Genomic DNA, 24,508 nt, shown 5'->3' with positions numbered 1-24,508 from the left:
TTATCTGCCTAAAATTTCTCATTGGTATTAATAAAATATGAGATGTTTCATTCTCGCGAGGTGTAGATTCATAAACTATTAAATATTTAAATTTGATCCTTCAGTTGAATAAATTAATATCAACATGACAAACATCGATGAATAACAAAAGAAAGTTTATAACAACCATGATTTCCAATAAGCCATGGAGGCTGGGCGTGCTCCAGTGTAGGTCATAAGTCTCCCGTGATCGGCCTTCGTTCAAATCGTAAGTGGGGTAAAATTATTCATGTACACAAAAATTTTTATTAATAAGTTATAAAGACGTTCCAAGCAACGTTAGACGAAAAAAATTTGGAAAACGGTTGACCCTGCAAGCCCAGCCCGAACCTTCCTGCTGCTCTAGAAGCTCGAAAACATTATTGTGTATACATTTTTGAAGTCAAGAATACTCTTTAGTACACTGGTATTTTGGGATCTTCGAGTGCGAATAAAGGTACATCTTGTGTAAAACTATACCGAGATTCGAGAAATTGCAAGTAATTAAAACACAAGCGCTTTTTGAATTTTTGTACACGAGTATGCTTCATGAAACGAATGAATTTTTGAACAGATATCAATGGAACTTGGATAGATGAAAAGTTAAATAAATTTTAAATTAGATTAGAGCGTTCATATACACCGAAAAAACAATTTATTTAATTCAAGTAAATAGATTTACTTGGGACTATTGGGTTTTTATTTGATGTTATTAAACTTTATTCAGGTGAACTATATATTTAATCTAGGAGTGTGCGAATCTTGTTCGACTCGAATCGAATCGAATAGTTAGATTCGATTCGATATTCGAGTCGAATATCGAATAGTTCGAAAGATTCGATATTCGAGTCGAATTTCGAATAGTTCGAGAGATTCGAATAATTCGGAAGATTCAAATAGTTCGAAATTTTTCCGAATCTTCGGTAAATAATATTATTGCATCTGAGAAATTTTGTATTTATGCACTGAGAGAAAAATCCAGTAAATCTAACTATAAAATGACAGTTAAATAGCGCTTCAACTATTTTTTTAAGTTACTACAACACCAATACATAGTTATTATAAATATCTCTAAGTAGTTCTGTTAAATATCTTTTAGTTCAATTAACTATATAAATAGTTAATGTAACTGATTTTTAAACTTGTATTCAATTAGGAATTTTAATTTGTTAAACTGAACTTAGGTAGTTAATTCATCTATAACTTTTTCATTAAAGCAAACAAAAATATTAAGTATCATTACAATGTTTTTTAGTTAATTCAATTAATATTTTTTAGTTAAATCCATTAAATAAATAATTTTTTTATAACAGGGCTATGTTGCTACTCTGGTCGTCCTTTTTAAGGGCGCCACTGGAAGTAATAACGGCCTCCCAGAGCCGGATCTTAGATCATCAGGGTCGGTGTAAAATTGATTTGTAAGAGAAGGAAGAGGAAGGATAATTTACAATTAATTAATTTATTTCACAATTAACAATTTTAACCTTTATTTATATGACTTTATAAACCTTTTTATACCTTGTAACACTTATAAACCTTATTAACTACCGTCAACTACCTTTGACGTTTTTAAAACTTATTCTCGTCAATTACCTTTGACGATTTCCTAAACCTTTATTAAGCCAACTACCTTTGGCATCACATACACACTCACACTGAGTCCCCTGGACTTATTATACACACACACGCGACTTAATTAAACCTTAACTTAATCCTCCACGCGGTCACCAAGACCCTCTACGTGGCTAAAACCTTATATTTATTCCCGCGTAGTCCTCTGGACCCTCTACGCGACTTTTACCTTAACAATTAATTCATTCACGCGGTCCCCTGGACCCTCTACGTGATATAAAACCTTTACAACAAATTCACGAGGTCACCTTGACCCTCTACGTGATTTTAACACTAACAATTTTAATATCACTAACACTGTTTTCACTTTTAACCCACATATTCTTTTAACAATTTTCCTTTTACCAATATTAAAGTCATCCAATTCAATTCACCGTTTAAAATTACAAATCAATTAATATACAACTAATTAACCGTCCTTCACCAACAATAAAATTAATTAATTAAAATTTAGTTTAAAGACATTATTATTAATTAATTAATTTTTAATCAACTGCCTCACTATTACTTTTATTTCCATTTTCATTTTATCTGTAACCACAATAAATTTACGTCAGAAATTCCAATACCACGTTTACCCGATCCTCCAAAGTATGCTTCACTGACTACTTTTGACTTTCCTTGATTCTTTTCCGTTCTGTTCAGACACTTAATTTTCTTTAACTTTAATTTATTATTTACTATTATTTAATAATTTTAATTATTGATTAATTAAATTTTATCTCAGACTTTTCGCTTCTGTTAACTTTGTCTTATTTAGTTATTTAACGGTCTCTTTATAAATTTCAATTTATTTATTCAATTAATTTTATTTAGTTAATTTACTTAATTTTATTTATTAATTTTAATAAATTACTTTTATTTAACGCGGACTCGACCACGTAAGTTCTGGCTTGTGTTGTCACACAATAGGCCTAGAATTTTCTACGACGCAATAATTCCGGCGATGGCCTGGAATTATGAACGACGCGTTGGATCCGGCTGAAGGGCCTGGATCTGGTTAGACAAACGTCTGGCTTAAATTAATTTTAACAAAATTTACACTAATTAATCTATTACGGGCCTAGACGCGGATTTACCCCGACGAACGATTAAGTATTTTTATAGAATTGAATTAATATTCTGGCTTGGGCCTAGAACAATTAATTTCATTAATACCTGATTTTATTTTTGATGTTTTCCGGTGGCTTTGTCTCCGTCTGGTGGTTCGTCTCGTCAGGTTCCTTTGGCTCTCCGTCTCAGTCGTCAAAGTTCCAAATTTACTTGTACTCTACTGCGTTAATTCAGCGTCTCAATCCTCGGTTGGTCTGTCCGGTTGTATGTGTAGGTCTTGATGGTTACCCGGCCCTGCCAACTCTGTCTTTGTACGTCTTGATGGCTACCCGGCCCTGCCGGTTCTGTGTTTTCTCTGCTGCTGTCTTACGTTTTTAATAATTTCACTCGAGTATCTTCGGTTGCTATCGGAAAACCACTACTCTACCAATTTATGATTGGGCCTAGCGTAAGAGTATTTTCAATCAGCGCACCCGGCGACAAGTTGAAAAACTCGTTAAATTGCTCGTTTGGGGTTGCGGGCAGGGTAAATGACCATCAGCGAAAAATCGCGATTTTGGTCGATAAAATAACTCATTTTTCCCTGTTACATTTTTTCGTACAAATATACCATTCACATGGTTTTAATTATTAAATAGAGATTCTATAGAGTTTTAATTAGAATTAATTTTTCTTTTAAAAGTTCAAGTTTTATTTCAAAGATAAATTATTTATTGAACCATTAATTATAAATATTAATGTCTTGATGTAATATAAGATAAACTATAATACAATCCAAAAATAAACTATAATACAATCCAAAAATGTAATTGTCACTTTGTCAAATGACAGAGTTGTACTGATGACGGAATTGTTTTTAACTTTGGAATTGAACAGTTCTGAGATATATATCTTACCAGGGACACTACACAGCGGCTGAGCACGATCATGTGACGAGCATCGAACTACTTCCGCTACTGCTGCCTGGTACTGGTGACTTTCCTTTCCTCCATACATATGTTTTCTCCCAAGAAATTTTTCTCTTAGTTTAAGAAATTTCATTTAGATATTTACTCGTGTTTTGAACATTTTAATTTTTTCATGATTATTTGCTTTAAACGCAAAATTATCATAAATTACACATATACACGCTTGACGGAGGAAAACCCGGGTGAAAATATTTGGCCGAAAATAGGCCGAAACAGCTTAATTTGGTCGAAATCACGCCGAAACTATAAAATTTTATTGTAAGAGGCCGAAAAATTTTCCATGTTATTAAATTGGCCGAAAAATTTTTATTCTTTATAAAGAGGCCGAAAATCGGCCAATATTTGGCCGACAAATGAATCGGCCATTTTTCAGCCAGAATATATTTGTTTTTCAATAAAATTATCGCAAGTAAGAATCTTTGGCCGAAAACAGGCCGATATTTGGCCGACAGTTGAATCGGCCTTTTTTCGGCCAGAATATTTATTTTTCAATAAAATTATCGCGAGTAAAAATCTTTAGCCGAAAACAGGCCTAACTTTGGCCGACAGTTTAATCGGTTTGCTTTCGGCCATAGTATTTTTTTTTTTTTATAAAATCATGGTACTTAAAAAAATTTTTATGCAACTTAAAATAGAACATATAAAATTTTCAAGTTCTGAAACTTAAAAATGTATTTGAAACTTTTGAGAAAAATTATGTTTTCAATTTTTAAAATGTTTTAGTAACTCACTATTTAGTGTAGTATAACTTAAGTTATAATTTTATATAAGACATAGTGGAAACATTTAATTATTTAATAATTAGAGAAGCATAGTTTTTATGGGAATAGTTCATATTTTGGTACACTATAAAATTTTTTTTCGTGGTATCATTGTTGTAAGTTATGTGACAGTTCGTGGCTCAGTGAAAATATATTAATGAGCAAAAATGAAAAATCGATTTCTTTAACTTTATACGAACAAGATTTTTCATTATTAACAGATTATAATTTTAAACAGTTATTTCTTATGAACATATGTAAAGGGAGCTCGTAACTATTCTGTAGTCAATATAAATGTCTAAATATAAAAGACCTAACTTCACTATACGTATTAGTAATTTTTTTTATAATTAATATGTTCTAAAACTTCCCTTTGGAATGAAATTCACTCCTGGGGATTAAAGAAATAGAAAATCATTCACTCCACGTTTACTCCGCTTTTAATCTGCAAATTTTTTACAGTGTAAGCATAGTAGTTAATCATACAGAAAAAATGAGTTACATATGACCTATACCCCCATGAAAAAAATATATTAAAATTACATAAAAAATATATTTTAAATAGCTAACTTTTGGCCGATTTTGGTCTATATTTTAAATATATTAAAAATATATCTTAGAATATATAAAAAAATACATGTATAAAAATATATTAGTAATATATTTTTAAGTTAATCAACAATGTAAGGAAAAACATATAAAAAATATGTTTTTTACATAAACTTTTTATATTTCTTTTTCTATGTTGTTGATTAACAGAGAAACATATTTTTATATAATTTTTTGATATTTCTATAATTATATTTTTTATAAATTTAAAATATATTACGAATATATTTTTTTATCTCACCATACCTATATTTTTGTTATATTTAAAAATATATTTTTATACATGTATTTTTTATATATTCTAAGATATATTTTTAATACATTTTTTAATATGAAAAATACATTTTTTTTATAAATTTTTTTCATGGGGGTACACGGCCATATATAGAGCCTATATATTTTTTGAATAATTTTATACATAACTATATAACCAAAATTACACATATCACAATTACTTACACACAGGATTATATAGCACACGAAAAAAAAAAGAAATTTTTTTGTTATTACTAATAATAGATTTTCAATTATATTTTGCTGTTTTGAAAGTGAGTTATTCTTACAATCTCATATAGCACAAGTAAACTCAGCAGTCACTGTCGGTAGCGTAGCCTAGTCGTTAAAGCGTCGGTCTTTCGTTCGTTAGGTCCCGGGTTCGAATCCCACTAAATCGTGTGCGCTCGGTTGATATTTATAGCGTTTTTTCCCTAAATTAAAAATTTCTACTCGGTTAGAAATTAACATGATCGAAAATCTGATTGATTTCCACATCATCAAAAAAAAAAATAAATAAAATACAGAAATGGAGTGTTTTTTTTTTAACTTAGTTGAAATTTTTATACATGCCTTTGTATATATTGGAAATTTTAATATATGGCCATATATAATTCACTTTTACCGGACAATTAAATCACTATTTGATAAATTCAATTATTCCTATTCTATCCAATCAAATATATTAATAATAATAATAATCCTGTGTGTAAGTAATTGTGATATGTGTAATTTTGGTTATATAGTTATGTATAAAATTATTCAAAAAATATATAGGCTCTATATATGGCCGTGTACTCCCATGAAAAAAATTTATAAAAAAAATATATTTTTCATATTAAAAAATGTATTAAAAATATATCTTAGAATATATAAAAAATACATGTATAAAAATATATTTTTAAATATAACAAAAATATAGGTATGGTGAGATAAAAAAATATATTCGAAATATATTTTAAATTTATAAAAAATATAATTATAGAAATATCAAAAAATTATATAAAAATATGTTTCTCTGTTAATCAACAACATAGAAAAAGAAATATAAATTAGACTAGTATTAGATTAGTAAACACTTTCTACGCTTAAAAATCAAACACTGTTTTCCCAAAGCTAAAAAGACGTAAGTCTTTAATAATGCGCCCTTTTAGCTTTCGGAATTTGAAAATTTTGCGACCAAGAGCTAAAAGGGCGTATGAATATTTTTTTTGGAAAATTTATTAAAAAGCTTAGCCGAAGTCTAAAAATGACAAAAAAAATGCTGCAGTCAAAAAGGTGTATTCTAACTAATACGTTCGTTTAATATTAAAATTAAAAATATGGTTAGAAAAATCACAAAGTACGCGTGATTGTATTAATATTTTTTGTTATGGAATTGGTTGTTAGAGTTCACACAATTATTTTGAAATTCTTATACTAAATTTAAAAAAAATAAAATTCTCTATTTGTTTTTTTTTTTTTTTGTCTCAAATTATTCTGATTTATGGCAGATCCATAATCCAAAACAATAATTAAAGAAAAAATCAGTAAATTTTTAATTTTTTATAATCGTTATGAAAATTTATATTTAACTAAAAATTTGATATTTTTTTTTTGTTTGACATTTTTTAATTTGACATTTTGGCGCATTAATGCTTCAGTGTCATTAGTTGGTTTAGTGTAGTTAGTGCACGGAGAAAAAAATATAGTAAATTTCACTAAAAAATATGAGAATAATTACTGAATTTGGATAGTAATCGTCGAACGCTTATGATTTATATGAAAAATTCATAAACAGATAAGCATATTTTACAAGTCGTTTACACGGAAAGAATTTTCGTATGAATATTGCAATGTTATTTATTCTAAAAATTACTTTAAATCGCGTAATCTTGGGCTATTACGACTTTTTACTTTCGGATTACGAAATTTTAGTCTTTCAGTGAGTAAATATCGATCAGATTAATTTTTACTCACACTTACGAGTAAAAATTGCACCTAGCGGCTGTCTAAATAAATTCTCTCTAATTCAATTTTTACTCGTAGATTATGATAAAAAGTTGACGATTCTATTTATAAAATTTATAGTGAATTACTATAAAAATTACAATTAATAGGCTGAAATTTCTACAAAAAATCTAAAAACCATCTAATTACCTTAGAATATGACTTCAAATAAATATTTTGAAAAAAAATATAAAAAAAAAATTAGTCGTATTGTGTTGAAAAAGAAAAGATACAAATTTTTTTTTAATTTTAAAATAAACATTAAGTTATAGGGAGATATAAGGATCGTCTATTTTTCCAAGCCTACATTTGTGTGCGTAACATGTAAGTTGACGCGAGCAAATTAAAAGACATTTAATCAAAGCCGATATTGACCGAAGATTAACGGAGACTACTGGAATATTACTCTGCAGTTTAGAGTAAAAAATACTTCCATAGGTAAGAAAATTTATTTGAGTTATAAGCAGTTATTCATCATAAAATCAATTTGTTTAAAAGAATGGTCGAGGATACTAGATGGCGACTATAGCTAACAGTCATGTTCTGGTGTATCTGTTTTAAAAGAAGTTAATCTTGTGTAATCAGTGAACCTAATTTAGCAAAGTGAGTCTACCTGATAGTTTCAATCTCAGTGATCATTTTGAGATATAAAACTGAGGATTGAATTTGTGGGCTCATTATTATTTTTTTACTCGAAGTTTTGTGGATTTGCGATTACTGGATATCAGTGTGTTGCGGTTATATAACTTGCTGCCACTTGTGTAGCCTTTAGTGACTTAGTTATCTCTCAGAAGATCAATCGTTACACTTGATTCTGCTATATCGACTGTCTCTCACTGAATTAATTCATAAATACTAATCTACCACTTCCTGACATCTTCAGTTAAAGTTATTAAGTATTGTATGTCATCTTTTATCGTCTGGGTGAATTGTAAACAAAAACATCATCATGTCCTGTAAATGTCGAGGTTGCAGCAATATAATTGTAACTGACTATATGAGTTGCCCTAAGTGTCAAGCTCCATACCAGCCTAGCTGTGTTAAGCTTGCAAGCTTGCTTCCATCAGGCAGCTACCAGAAATGTTGTGGTATTAAAAAGTCATTTTTTCTGGATGACTTTCGTGATCTCATACGGGAAGAAAATATGCTACTGAAGGAAGACTTGCACAACTCTTTAGCTACTGTTAAATCTAGTGTGGACTCACTTCGGGAATCTTTGGACAATACCACCAAAGCCTTTGATGCTAGACTCTCACGGGTTGAAAAAGACACGCAGGAATTGAAAGGAATGTATGAGGCACTGCAAACTGAGGTCTCCAATAATACAACAAGTATAACTTCTATTACCGATCAATCCTCAACCTGTGGTCCAGCCAATGAAAAAGTGACATTAGAGGAGGTTGAAGATAGAATCTCCAGACGTGGCAATGTGTTACTATTTTCTATCGCCGAGTCTCATGATATTCAGCAGGAAGCCCGGAAAAAACATGATACGGACACTATTACCAACATCTGTCAGGTACTTGATGTTAACGCTTCAGCTTCCACATTTGCTCGTCTCGGTAAATACTCTCCAGCGCTTCCTAAACCGAGGCACATTAAGATCTCATTCACTAATCCTGTTGTTGCTGACATATTTATTCAGAACTTCATCAGAAAGAAACGCAACAATCAGCTACTACCCTTGCTGCTCAATGTATCAGTAGCAAAGGATCGCACACTACACCAGAGGGAACAAATGAGGGAAGTCCAGGCCGAGCTCAAGAGTCGAATACAGAAGGGCGAACCCAATCTGAAGATAGTGACGAGGAATGGGTCAACCAACATCGTCAAGATACCTCCTCACCGTCCTCAATCGCAGGAAGTGAACAACAAATTGAATTAAGCTTAACTTATACAGATCGTAGTAAATATTATCAAAATGTAAGAGGTCTTAGATCTAAACTACACTCTGTTTTTCAATATTCATTAAATTTTGATTATGATATTTACACTTTCACGGAAACGTGGCTAAATAATAGTATATACTCTCATGAAAAGTTCGATTACAATTACTTTCATGCTTTTAGGTGTGATAGACGGGAGGCGTTCAGGGTGTCGGGTGGTGGTGCACTCATAGCTTCTCGTAATACAATACCAGTTCAATGTATTAATTTTGACAGCATTATTACTCAATTTCTCCAAATTGACGTGGTTGGTGTTGTCATAGATGTTGGCTACAAGTTTAATTTAATAGTGGTTTATATTCCACCTGATCTCGAGTTGCCACTGTATTCTGACTTCCTGGATGCCTTTTCGTCTCACCCTGTGCTGGAAGAAGCGAGGTTGGTTACCCTAGCGGATCCGAATTACGGTAAATACAGCGATTTACCGTAATTTACGGTGCCTAGCAGAATTACCGTAAATTATGTTAGTCTACGGCAAATTACGGTAAATTTCCGTAATTTACGGCGCCTAGCAGAATTACCGTAAATTGCGGCAATTTGCCGTAGACTACCGTAATTTACCGTAGATTACCGTAATTTACGGTAATTCTGCTAGGCACCGTAAATTACGGTAAATCACTGTATTTACCGTCATTTGGATCCGCTAGGGTATAGAGGGAGACTTCAACTCACCTCAATTCTATGTACACTTCAATAGTGGGAAGTTCTGTGCTAAGGCTGAACTAGTCTGCGCCTTCGCATCACTTTTGAATATTACTCAGTGTAATAATGTGCTTAACTGTCTGGGTCGAACGCTGGATCTAGTCTTCGCATCAATTGATTGTCATGTTGAGCGCATTAATTCTCCTTTCCTTAAGTTGGACAACTACCATCCAGCCTTCTCTATCTCGACGCATATAGAGCTATATAGAAACAAGTAACTTCACAAACTTCCAGTTAGCAGATATAACTACCATCGTTATGACAAAAACAAACTTTTATATGTACTACAAAAATTAGATTGGAGTCAGTTCGAGGAAACTTCACCGGATGAGATGTGCTCAGTTTTTCATCATGTCATCTTTGAAGCGTTTGATGAAGCCATTCCTAAGGCAAATAACGTACCTAATAAATGTAAGGCTTCATACCCCTCTTGGTTCACGTGGGATATCATCAATGACTGCAGACTCAAAGAAAAATTGAGGTTGAAACTCCTGAAGAATCCATCTGCGTATTTCTCGTCCCAGTATAGAGGACTTAGAAAATCACTAAAATCGAGAATCCAAGCAGCATTTAATAAATATCAGTCCGATGCGAAGAATAGTGACCGGTCAGAATATTCATCATAAAAATATCCAATGCAATAATATTCATTGAAAAAATTATCCATAAATAAACATATCCAAATGAAAATAATCAATTCTCAAAAATATCCAAAATAGCAATTCTTGGAACTGTTTTTGCCATAATGTTAATGATTATGGATCAAGGTTAAGGAACCCGGGAAAAAATGATCAGAACTTACCATGCCTGTTCATGTATGATCAGGTCTGAAATTAGACCTGATCATGCCTGTTCATGTATGATCAGGCCTGAAATTAGACATGATCAGGCCTGATCATACCTGTCTATGCCTGTTCATGTCTGGTCATATCTTTCCATGTCTGAAGCGTTAAATACGCTCAGGACTGCGATCATACAAAAATTTTTATTATTTGATATTTAGGTCATTCGGTTGCGAATAATAATTCTTTGCAAAAGTGGTTCATTGATATGAAAACAACAATTTATATACCCGGGAAAAAATCAGCATGCATGATCATGCCTGAGCAGGCTTAAATCTCATGCATGATCAGGCCTGAATTTTGGCCAGACATGAACAGGCATGATTTTGCCTGAGCAGTCATGATCATGCATGATTCTGCCTGAGAAGTCATGATCGTGTCCAGTCATGCATGATCAGGCCTGGATTTTGGCCAGACATGATCATGCATGACCATACATTATCATGCATGATCATACATTATCATGCATGATCTTCCCTGAGCAGGCATATGATTTTATAATCTGTGATTCCTCTCGAGCACGTTTGGTCGTATTTAAATATTGGCTGCTTATGAAAAATACGATCAGGCATTCCCATACATGAGCACGCGTTATTATGCATGCACACGCATTCCCATAGCTTATTTATTTGAAAGATGTTGCTGTAAGTATTAGAAACTAAGGTATATAATTAATCGTACTATACAAATGATAGAGAGTAATTTATCAATTTTCATTGATTCTTTTATTTTGAACTTTCATTAAAAACTATTTTTAACATATTATTCACTTAATGCATTAAACAATTAATATTTATGAATACAAATTGTTTTTTTATTTATTTAACTATTAATATGCTTAGTTTTCCACTATATTTAAATGGTGTATTACCGTACGATGGACGGTGTGGCTCAATAAGCTATAGATCAAATTGAATGGAATATAGTATAGTGCCGGATAGCTCAACTGGTAGAGCACTCGGCACGATACCGAATTGGTCTGGGTTCGATTCCCAGTTCGGGCTATCTATATTTTTCTCAATTTATCTATAAATTGTCTTATTGAGAGGTTTGCATGTTTAGGTTTCCACTATATTTAAATGGGTTTCCACTATATATAAAAAAACTCAAGATACAATGATTTCGAACGTAAGTCATGAGCAAGCCTGATCTAGAATGAATCATGCTTGATCACAAATGAGTTATACAAGATCAAGTATGAACCATGTATGGTCATGCATGACAGAGCATGCTCAATCATGACCTTTCCTGATAAATAATATCTCTGTAGACAATTATTCATAACGTAAGTTATGAGCAAGTCTAATCTAGAATGAGCCATTCATGATCATGCTTGATCACCAATGAGTCATGTCTGGCCATGAATGATCAAGTATGAACCATGCATGGTCATGCATAATAGAGCATGCTCAAGCATGACCTTTCCTGATGGATCATATCTCTGGATACAATTATTTCAAACTTAATGCATGCGCAAGCTTGATCTAGAATGAGTCATGCATGATCATGCTTGATCACGAATGAGTCATGCCTGGCCATGAATGAGTCATGCAGGATCAAGCCTGAATTATGCATGAATCATGCACGATCAGGCACGAATCATGCATGAATCCTGCATGATCATACGTGATCATGCATGGTGATTTTTTCCCGGGTATGGATATTTTTAATACCATTATTGTAAAAATATAGATTTTTTAATGAATATTTATATATGCAATAATGATAAAACAAATGTGTTGTAACTGTTAGAAAATAGGGTATTTTTTTTATTAATGGCCCGTGAAATAAATATAGAACATGTTAATAATATGATATTTTTGACGGACTATTATAATTTGAATGTATTTAATGTATAATTACTGATAATAAATCTTATAGTTAGTGGATACGGATCAGCAAAGCGGTTATGGATATTTTTGAACACGGATTTATTTCAAGTGGTAATTATTACTTATGGATATTTTCTCTACTGGATATTTTTCCATTGGATATTTTTCATGGTTATTTTTGCATTGGATCTTTTTACATCGGATATTCTGGCCTAGAACCGCGAAGAATAATCTCACAACTAATCCTAAAAGTTTTTGGAATTTTATCAAGTCTAGTAAAAAACAAAATCAGTTCTCAATTAACTTTACAATTAATAATTGTGACTGCTCTGATTCGCAAATTCTTGCTGAAGCTTTTTCATTCTATTTTAGTAGTGTTTTCACCAATTAACCCGTTAATTGATACAAATTGCTCTGGTGATAATTACATGCATCTTGGTGATATGACCCCTTTGGACGAGATTACGGTACGCAGATACATTAATAAACTTCCAAACAACATGTCAGCGGGTCTTGATGGTATCTCCTGTGTGATCGTGAGGGACTGCTATCAGTACCTTAGTAAGCCATTAACCCTAATCTTCAATTGTAGCCTGCGATCAGGTAAATTTCTTTCGGAATGGAAAAAAGCGAAAGTTTGCACTATACTAAAATCTGGGGATTCAGCGGTAGTCTCCAACTACCGTCCAATTTCACTTATCTCTGCTTTTGCTAAAGTATTTGAGATGTATCTGGCAGATCAGCTTTTGCTTTACTTCCAACCTAATATTAGTGAGTACCAGCATGGCTTCATCAGACGCCGATCAACAGTCACCAATCTTATAACGTACACGCAATATCTCTATAAATGTGTTTCTGAAGGTAGCCAGGTGGATGTCATTCACACGGACTTTGCCAAAGCGTTTGATAAGGTTGATTTATATTCATTAATTGACAGGCTAAGTCAATTAGGATTACCGTCAATGCTAACCAACGTATTTGTTTCCTATTTGACTAACAGACGCAACTCGGTTATTTTTAATGGTCATTGCTCTGCACCATATTTATCAACGTCTGGGGTACCACAAGGCTCTAATCTTGGTCCTCTGCTATTCCTGATTTTTATAAATCCAATTACTTACATTATCTCGTGCTTCTTCGAATTATTTGCTGATGACGGTAAATTTTATCTACAAATCAGATCATTATTGGACTGTCAGCACTTACAAGCTAACCTTGAGGCACTGTCGTCTTGGTGTAAAAATAACAGACTACCAATTAATGAAGATAAATGTAAAGTCATAACTTTCTGCCGTTTGCAATCTAAAATATCTTACTCCTACATGATTAATAACGTTCAGTTGGAAGTTACTTGCTCATGTAGGGACTAAGGTGTTACTTTTGATTGTAGCCTGACTTTTACAGATCATATTGCGCTCATTACCAAATCTGCTCTTAGAACACTGGGCTTTGTCATAAGATCAACGAAGAACTTTCGAAATCCCAACGCCATTAAAGCACTGTACACTGCTCTTGTCTGCCCCAAACTGGAATATGCTGCAGTTGTCTGGTCACCGATTTACAAGAAACTCATATTGAGTATTAAAAGAATTCAACGTAGATTTCTAAAGTATTTGGCATTTAAAACATCTGGAGTATATCCCTTGAGGGGCTCCGAATACATAGGACTATGCTATGACGCAAAACTGCTCACACTTGAGGAAAAGAGAAAGTTAGTGTCTATCTTATTTATTAAAAATATTTGCAGAGATTATGTCGATTGTATGCATTTTTTGGTTCTATTACCGTTTCATGTACCTTCATGTAACACTAGGTCTGTGAACCTGTTTTATGTTCCAACAGCTAGATCGGTTTTTGCGCAGTCCTCACCGCTATATAGGCTCACATCCATAGGTAATTTTATTCTTAGTAATTCTGATTGTTTATTTGATTTATTAGGCTATAACCAGCCTTTATCAGCCAGCATAATTGCATCCATCCTGATCTCTTTACGTTAAATAATTAAATATGTAAACTTAGTATCATTCAAACTTAGTAATTTAATCAACCTTAATGATTTACAACTTAAGTTTACTTTCTTATATATTTTTAGTTGATTGTATTCTTTAGCTATCAGTTATTGTATACTTTACTTAGCTTAGTTTAGTCATCTTTGTATATTTTTTCTTCATGCATAACTATGTTGTGTCCCTTTATTGGCAAATTTTTGCCGTTGGGTCTAAATAAAGGCAATAATAATAATAATAATAATAATAAGATATAATAATAGAATATTTCGGAAACTATCGAATCGATCAATTCAAAACTCTAATCAGCTCTAGAACTCGATACAATCATTCGATTGCTGCCAAGAACGTCCCAATCAGATAATCCGTTCGAGAGATATCGTCGACGGAATAATAAATGTTAAATCAATATCTGCTTTTTTCATTGAATAACATAATAATTACTGAACAAAATTACTCAAAACTAATATGTTCTTCTTTATATAAGTCATTGGAAGTGATTGCCTTAAAATCGTCATGTTCGCTCGTATCAGGATATACTTACACGCAATAGATACAACGTATCACGTAAATACCTATTTTTGAGCTAATTATTGACCATAATTGTGAACAGTAAATTTTACTAAACGTTTAGTAATAATTACAATACAGAATGTATTTTTTCACATCTGTTAGTAAATTTTACTATAGTATTTTAATTTTTACTATACTTTTTTCTCCGTGTGCTTTTCGTGTTCTTAGTATTTGCAGTGTCATAAGCATAATACACTTGTTCCTTAATATCGATGGTGTAATACGATAAAAAAAATCGGTCTGTCAGTTAACCTGCGGGCCAGCCCTAAAACTTCCCGCTGTTTTCGAGCTCAAGAACCGCGGAAACATTATTGTGAATACATTTTCGAGCTCTTCGAGCTCGAAAATACGTTTGTATGCTGTTGTTTTCGAAAAAAAACGTTTTTCACAATTTTTTCTCTAAAGATATCTCTCAAACGAATAAACCGATTGAGACGGTTGAAGTGGCAATCGACGCGTTTTATCAAGTTCTAAAGCTGATCAAATTTTGAATTCGAAAAAATAAAAATTTTTTTTTTTTTTAATTCTTTCGACAACGGTTTCTCTTGAACGAATGAACCGATTTTGATGGTTGAGGTGGTATTCGACGGGGCTTATAAAGCTCTAGAGCCCAGTCGATTTTGGAATCAATCCATTGAGCCCATTAAAAGTTATCAAAAAAAAACATTTTTGAAAAAATTTTTTTTTTTTAATACCTCTGAACGAGCTCTACCAATCAAGCTCAATTTCTCACAGCTTCAAGATATTGACAAGCCGCGTCGAATGACACCTTAAAGTTCAAAATCGGTTCATTCGTTCAAAAGATACAGGTATTTACATACATACGTACGTACGTACGTACATACATTCATACATACACTCGGACATCATCTTGAAATTAGTCAGAATAGCTACCTAGGACCTCAAAACGTTGACATCTGATGAAAATTCAATTTTCGTAAATCGGACCGAAACCAATAACTTCCCGAATTTTTGAAAATTTACAATTTTCTTAGCGGGAAGTTAAAATGTGATCCACTCATATATTCTTAGATTACTATTCATATTGATTCATTGGTATTTATGAATAGTTTAAATTTATTAAATAATTTTTTTTATCAATGAAAAGTTATTGGTGATTACTGAGACAATCACATTACTGTTACAATTATTTTGAAGGTTTATATATTTATCATAAAAATCTCAATAATCATAACAATGCTAATGGTCTTAATCGTGATGGTTGAGCAATTTATGTTTTCCGTTAAACTCTACTCTATTATACACTGAGAGAAAAAAAAATTTTTTTCAAGTATTTTTTTTACTTATATCTGTGAATACTTAAAACAAGAAATTTTTCCTAAATTGAAGTATAATATTTCTTATTTTTAGCAACTATTGCTTCGATCTAGTAATATATTACTAGATACATGAGTTACTTGTAACAAGCAATTATTTCTTGAATTAAGTTGACATATTTCTATATTCAAGAAAGCAATTACGTAAGCCAAGAAAAATCTTTCTTTGACCAAGCAATTTTTTTCCAAGTTCGAGAATATATTTTCTCAAGTCAAGAAACTTTATTCTTGGCTAAAGACATTTTTCGTATTGAGTCAAATAAAAAAGTTCTTGAACTAAAACAAAAAAAATTTTAAACTTAGTAAAAAATTTCTCATCTTAAGTGATTTTTTTTTTCAGTTTGAGAATATTTTGTTCTCAAGTCAAGAATCTTTATTCTTGGCTAAAGACATTTTTTGTATTAAGTCAACAAAAAAAGTTCTCGAACTAAAACAAAAAAAAAGTTTTAAACTAAGTAATAAAATTTCTCAGCTCAAGTGATTTTTTTTCCAGTTCGAGAATATTTTTTTCTCAACTTAAGGAATTTTTTATCATGGTGTGACGAGTCACGATATTTTCATATATAAAAAAAAAAAATTATTAAAAGAAAAAAAAATAAACGCAAAAAAATATAATGCGTGTAAAAAAAAATAAATAAATTTAAATGAATAAAGAGATAGAGAAAAAATAAGGCGAGTGAAAATAACAAAGTGTGCAAACGCAGAGTGCGAAAGAAAAAATTAGTACCAGGAGTCACCGCTAGGCGCAGAAGAGCGCTGCAACATTTTCCTAGTTGGACAGTTAGAATAGAAGTAATAAGTTCCGTTCAAAGGAATGAAAAAGTCACTTTATGGGTTTTTGTATTTTTTATATGGGTTTTTGTATTTTTTATTTTCCCATATTTAACGCAGATCGATTATTTCTTTTAAAAGCTCTATTGTGTAAAATATATAATAAATTTCTACTAGGTAAAAGTTCTTAGAACGGGAACTAGTAAATACTTAAAATTTGTAATACATTGTAAAATATAATGTAGAAGTTAAAGAAAATTAATAAACATAATTTGAAACTGAAACTGAACTGAAAAAGTCACTCTCTCAACTACTCCCAACAGGATAATATCCTAGTAGAAGAGTACAAGTACTCTTGAGGTAAATACTTGTGAGTAGATTTTTGGAATGCTTTTCAGTCATAACTATAACAGCGCAGGGGAATCCGAAGAAGCATCCATACGGATTAAATTTAAATACTAAATATAAATAATTAATTATAGAATTGATCATTTCATATACTAAATAAGAAGATTTAATTATTAAATTTAAGTATTTTAATTACTAAATATAAATTTTGAATTACTGAACTTAAGTCGTTCAAATACTGAATGAAAATTTTCAATTATTATACTTTAGTGTTTTAAGTAGTAAATAAAAACTTATAATTATTAAATTAAAGTATTTTAAATACTAATCTTTAATTTTTAATTATTGAACTTGAGTATTTTAACTACTAGATGTGACTTTTTATTATTTAATTGGAGTATCTCAATTACTAAATTAAATTTTTTTCATCGTTTATTTCAAGTATTTTAAATATTAAATTTTAGTTTTCTATTATTTAACATTAGTATTTTTTTATTAAACCTAAGTTTTTAGTATTAATAGATTTCACAAGTATTTTTACTAGAATTAAGAAATTATTTACTCGGTACTATTTAAGTATCTAAAATACTTGAATCAAGTATTTTTACTTGAAAATATGCACTTTTTTCTCTCAGTGTACGGTGAATCTATTTTATGTATAATTAAAATTATGAATAAACCGAATTTTGTCGTTCTTTTCCCTTCATTAATTATGTGGAACGTTTACATTGGAACGTTTTTCGCGCAACGGAAATAAAAATTTGATAATAAAAAATCTACTGGATAATGAGATTCTAGAAATGTTTCTTATATAGATGCTGGTATGTCAGTCGAAAATCTTAGGGCGGTCCCAACCTTCGGAACTACCCCTTGAGCAGTTAAATTACATCATTTTTTTCATTTTCGTTGCGCGAAAAACGTTACAATATTCAGGTACATGTGAAACCACGAAATTGTAAGCAGTCTTTATGAAAATAAAGTTACCGTAAAATACCATAAATTTACGGTAAATTAGCTCCGTGAGAATACGCGAACATTTATTAAAAGTTACAGTGAACCTACCGTATATTTACGGTAAATCCAGCGTAAACTTTACCGTGAAATAGGTGGTTTTACCATTAATTTACGTTAAGTCGCCGTAAATTGCGGCGGGTTTGCCGTATTTTACCTAAATGCGGTAAATTGCCGCAAATTTACGGTAAATTAGGTCCGCTAGGGAAGGGAGAAAAAGTAAAAGAATAAACCAATTTTTTTTCAACTTTTTTAATTCTCAACGTTTTTGATCGAAGATATAATTAAGGATGATCGCTAAAAAAAACTTTTTGAAAATGAAAAAATTAATGAAAACCGAATAATTGCTGATTGCGCGATATTTGGCGAGAACGATAAATTTAAAGCTTCGGGGCACTAATAAAAAAAATGGTAGCGCTTGGAAATCTTCAGGGTTTTTTCGGAACACTTTAAGGTTAAAAAATTACCGACGATAACCTTCGTCCACCCATTATATCCAAAGTTATCCAAATATCCTGAAATATGTAAATTTATAACTTTTTTTTTAAATTAACGTTGTCACTTCGAAATAAATATTTTCATTAAAAGCTACCAATTGTGTATGATAGATAATATTTCACAGTTTTCAAAACCTTAATTAATTCCTTGTACCATCAATATGTCCTGAGTTATTGATTGTCAAAGTCAAAATGGACTTTTTTGCTTTGATCGGCGATAACTCTATGCCAAATCCTCGTTGAGCTTTTTTTAGGGCGGCAAATTAAAGGGCATTAAATAACCTGAAAGATCTCTGGAGTAAGATTATCAAAAAAAATCTATTATACATAGACCGTTTTTACGTAACGAGCAGAAATTTTGGAAGTCTAGATCTGAAAACCAAACACTTGAAGCTACAATTTGCTGCTTTTTTTTTTACTGTACGACCATTTTCTTCCGGGTAACAGAATATTGAAAATCACTGAAAAATTAAAAATTTTTTTTATATTCCTCAATATTTGTGACTAGTGTATTTTCCCCCTTAGTGTAGATATGCATAGATTTACGCAGATCTACATGCATCTATATACATCAGCTACATTAGATCTACGTAGTTCTAACATAGATATAATAATGCATAAAAAAAAGTGGGTTTACATAGCCCGGTTTAAAAAATCTCATACACTGAGAGAAAAAAGTGCATATTTTCAAGTAAAAATACTTGATTCAAGTATTTTAGATACTTAAATAGTACCGAGTAAATAATTTCTTAATTCTAGTAAAAATACTTGTGAAATCTATTAATACTAAAAACTTAGGTTTAATAAAAAAATACTAATGTTAAATAATAGAAAACTAAAATTTAATATTTAAAATACTTGAAATAAACGATGAAAAAAATTTAATTTAGTAATTGAGATACTCCAATTAAATAATAAAAAGTCACATCTAGTAGTTAAAATACTCAAGTTCAATAATTAAAAATTAAAGATTAGTATTTAAAATACTTTAATTTAATAATTATAAGTTTTTATTTACTACTTAAAACACTAAAGTATAATAATTGAAAATTTTCATTCAGTATTTGAACGACTTAAGTTCAGTAATTCAAAATTTATATTTAGTAATTAAAATACTTAAATTTAATAATTAAATCTTCTTATTTAGTATATGAAATGATCAATTCTATAATTAATTATTTATATTTAGTATTTAAATTTAATCCGTATGGATGCTTCTTCGGATTCCCCTGCGCTGTTATAGTTATGACTGAAAAGCATTCCAAAAATCTACTCACAAGTATTTACCTCAAGAGTACTTGTACTCTTCTACTAGGATATTATCCTGTTGGGAGTAGTTGAGAGAGTGACTTTTTCAGTTCAGTTTCAGTTTCAAATTATGTTTATTAATTTTCTTTAACTTCTACATTATATTTTACAATGTATTACAAATTTTAAGTATTTACTAGTTCCCGTTCTAAGAACTTTTACCTAGTAGAAATTTATTATATATTTTACACAATAGAGCTTTTAAAAGAAATAATCGATCTGCGTTAAATATGGGAAAATAAAAAATACAAAAACCCATATAAAAAATACAAAAACCCATAAAGTGACTTTTTCATTCCTTTGAACGGAACTTATTACTTCTATTCTAACTGTCCAACTAGGAAAATGTTGCAGCGCTCTTCTGCGCCTAGCGGTGACTCCTGGTACTAATTTTTTCTTTCGCACTCTGCGTTTGCACACTTTGTTATTTTCACTCGCCTTATTTTTTCTCTATCTCTTTATTCATTTAAATTTATTTATTTTTTTTTACACGCATTATATTTTTTTGCGTTTATTTTTTTTTCTTTTAATAATTTTTTTTTTTTATATATGAAAATATCGTGACTCGTCACACCATGATAAAAAATTCCTTAAGTTGAGAAAAAAATATTCTCGAACTGGAAAAAAAATCACTTGAGCTGAGAAATTTTATTACTTAGTTTAAAACTTTTTTTTTGTTTTAGTTCGAGAACTTTTTTTGTTGACTTAATACAAAAAATGTCTTTAGCCAAGAATAAAGATTCTTGACTTGAGAACAAAATATTCTCAAACTGAAAAAAAAAATCACTTAAGATGAGAAATTTTTTACTAAGTTTAAAATTTTTTTTGTTTTAGTTCAAGAACTTTTTTATTTGACTCAATACGAAAAATGTCTTTAGCCAAGAATAAAGTTTCTTGACTTGAGAAAATATATTCTCGAACTTGGAAAAAAATTGCTTGGTCAAAGAAAGATTTTTCTTGGCTTACGTAATTGCTTTCTTGAATATAGAAATATGTCAACTTAATTCAAGAAATAATTGCTTGTTACAAGTAACTCATGTATCTAGTAATATATTACTAGATCGAAGCAATAGTTGCTAAAAATAAGAAATATTATACTTCAATTTAGGAAAAATTTCTTGTTTTAAGTATTCACAGATATAAGTAAAAAAAATACTTGAAAAAAATTTTTTTTTCTCTCAGTGTATAATTCAATTGATCCTCATAAATTCTCATAGAGGTTTTATGAGAATGAATGAGTTCTATGAGAAAGTACTATACTCAAGTATAAGTCCTATGCAATGTTCCTGAAGATCGGAACGTTTTTCGCGCAACGAAAATGAAAAAATTTATGAAATTCTACTCCTTAAGGGTGACTTGAGTGATAATTGGGGGTGGCTACAATTTTCGGCTAACATACTAGTGCCTGTGGGAAACATTACAGAAATTTAGATTCAGTAGATTGTTTACTTTTCATTTTGTTTTTTTATTTTCATTCCGCAAAAAACGTTCTGATCTTCAGGTACATCCTATACACACACAGCTATGAGAATTCATCGTTTTTTTTTTTTTTAAGTAGGGAGACCTGAGTAGGTCTACTTAAATATACATAGATTTCTAAAATAAGACAAATTAGATCTGCGTAGATCTTATCCTTTTTTCCGGGGTAAAATTAACATACAACTACTCTTTTTCCTACTAAGCGAATTATTATACAAGTCTGAAATGAGTATTTCTTACATGGAAAAAAAAAAAATAGTATAAAAATATAAATACGTAAAAGTGAAGTAATAATGAAATAAAAAAATTCTACTGGCGCATGCGTTGATTAAGGTATCATATAGAAACGGCGATAGGGATGGGTACAAAACGCGGGATGAAGAGAACATGTAAATATAATGTGTTAGATTGCGAAGTTAAACTGTGTGAGACGAGACAGCCAGACTACGACGGTCATTGACTATATAAAAATATCCTGGAATGCTTGTAGATATTAGTGTGACAATTTTTCTTAAAGTCAATGTTTAAGTTCTTGTTCTTGCGCTAAATTTTATTGAACATAATTGTCATTATAAATTATCAATATTTCAGCTAAATTTTTATATATTAATTTGAACATAACAAATCATTATATATCATAATCCTAGAGAGAGTTATGTCACTTCTTAAAGTATTCTTATATTGATGAATATGATTTATAATAGGGTAAATGTAAATTTTGTTAAAACCATTATTTTATTAGGAATTTCGATCATAAATTATTGAAATTGTATCGGTTCAATGCTAAGAGAAATAAAAGGCTTTCCGAACTATGCACCATAAGATAAGCGCAAGATATACAAGCAGTTTACATCTAATGATTTAACAGCTTAAATATTTAATCGAACTGAAACATAGTTCAGTAATTTTAAAAAATTGTAAAATTACATTATAAAGAAAAGTAAACTATTACCTAACAATTCTCAAAAACTTTTAGCTCGATAGAGTAAGAAAAGCAAAACAACAAAACATTAATAAACTAACCCATTGATAATTCTTAGAATAACATTGTTCTTTTGATTTATCGTACAAATTTGTATGATGGCTGGGTTATTAAAATATATCTCCAGTGTATTAATCCGAATACATTAAAAAAGAAGAAAGAAATACATTGGAAAAAAAAGAACCTTATTTGCCGCAGTGATAAAACAAGAGAATATTGTAAAGAAAAGCAGTAAGTAAATAGTAAATAGCCACTTACCGAAACATGGCACGCTGTGCTCCAAAAATTCACGTCACAATCTCACGTATAAGTCGAACAATAAAAGACAAAAAAAACAATTCATGGTAAAACACCAGTACACCAAACTCTTGTTACAATCCACATGAATCTCATGTTGGAAGAATATTAATATTTAATAATGTCTATTAGATATTAGTCAATTATTTAACAGAAGTGAAGAATTAGATATAATGATCCGCACATAAATTGTTTACTTGTCCAAGCTCCACGCCATGCTCAGTGATCATTCGTCCGTCTCCGAACACCCCTTAGCTAGTTGGGCATAACAAGACTTGCGCATTGCTTATCTGCGCATCAAACACTTATAAATAAATTTATTCACAAAGTTACATTATTTTGGAGTGTAATTAAATTTGTCTATATTGTAGGTATAGTTCTGGTTTCGATAGTAAATTATTCTAGAGTAAACAAATTACTATTTTTCTGAATAAACATTTCACAATATTTTTCATAACGCTGTACACGTAAATCCGGTAAGGTCATCGCCCGCCATGCGGTATAATAAACCAACAACTTAGTAGTAGTAGTAGTAGTAGTAGTAGTAGTACTAGTAGTAGTAGTAGTAGTAGTAGTAGTAGTAGTAGTAGTATAAGTTCAATGGCGTTCGAGTTTGCGCCGTTAAATGTTATCCACTTTGTTTCATTTATATAAATATATATATGTATATATTTCTTTTTTTTTTATTGAGAAGAGAATAAAGTTACAAGAACGCTCTAGAACACAGTTCCATGGTGCTGAAGGATTACAGTACACAAAATACACCAGAGTTGTAAAATTAATAAACATACAGATTGTAATATTTCAATACATTAAAAATGGATCATCCACTAACTCACAAGTGCAGACCATGCCATCTTACATTTCGCTACTTAACTTATTTTGAGTTAACACTTATTGGGAACTGACAAACTGGGTTACGCAGTCTAGTGGTCAAACATCAAACTAATAATAGCTTACACTGTCAAGTAAATACTCAAAATGAAGCTGTCAACATCATCAATAAATTTTATACAACGAATTATTGAGAAATAAAAATTAAAATAAAAGTTGGAATATTTAGAGAACATAAAAAATAAAAAAATTTAATATTTTGTGCAGTAAGAGATTATCGTAGTAAAGCAAGTAAAAAATTTAAACGCGGTTTTCTATAGATTTCCGGAAGCTGATGATCGTTCAGTGTTACTAGAATTTTTTTTTGATAATTTGGAAAAAATTTATAAATGAAATACGTGGAAGTAGTTATTAAAAATAAAGAAAATTTCTCCTTAAAT

At 30.6% G+C, this 24,508-nt stretch overlaps 1 protein-coding gene across 1 annotated transcript in view; it reads right to left on the bottom strand.

The window, feature by feature from the left end:
• LOC130663847 (insulin-like receptor) overlaps positions 1-24,124 on the bottom strand; it is a 135,803-nt gene extending 111,679 nt beyond the window's left edge. The window contains exon 1 of the mRNA XM_057463354.1: positions 23,196-24,124. The gene's annotated coding sequence lies outside the window, so the exon portion shown is untranslated. The remainder of the gene's footprint in view (positions 1-23,195) is intronic.
• Between the last annotated feature and the right edge of the window lie 384 nt (positions 24,125-24,508).

Source organism: Microplitis mediator, chromosome 2 (assembly GCF_029852145.1).
Source record: "Microplitis mediator isolate UGA2020A chromosome 2, iyMicMedi2.1, whole genome shotgun sequence".
Taxonomy (NCBI): domain Eukaryota; kingdom Metazoa; phylum Arthropoda; class Insecta; order Hymenoptera; family Braconidae; genus Microplitis; species Microplitis mediator.
Note: the sequence above shows the minus strand (reverse complement) of the source record. Positions and strands in the feature narration are given on the sequence as shown.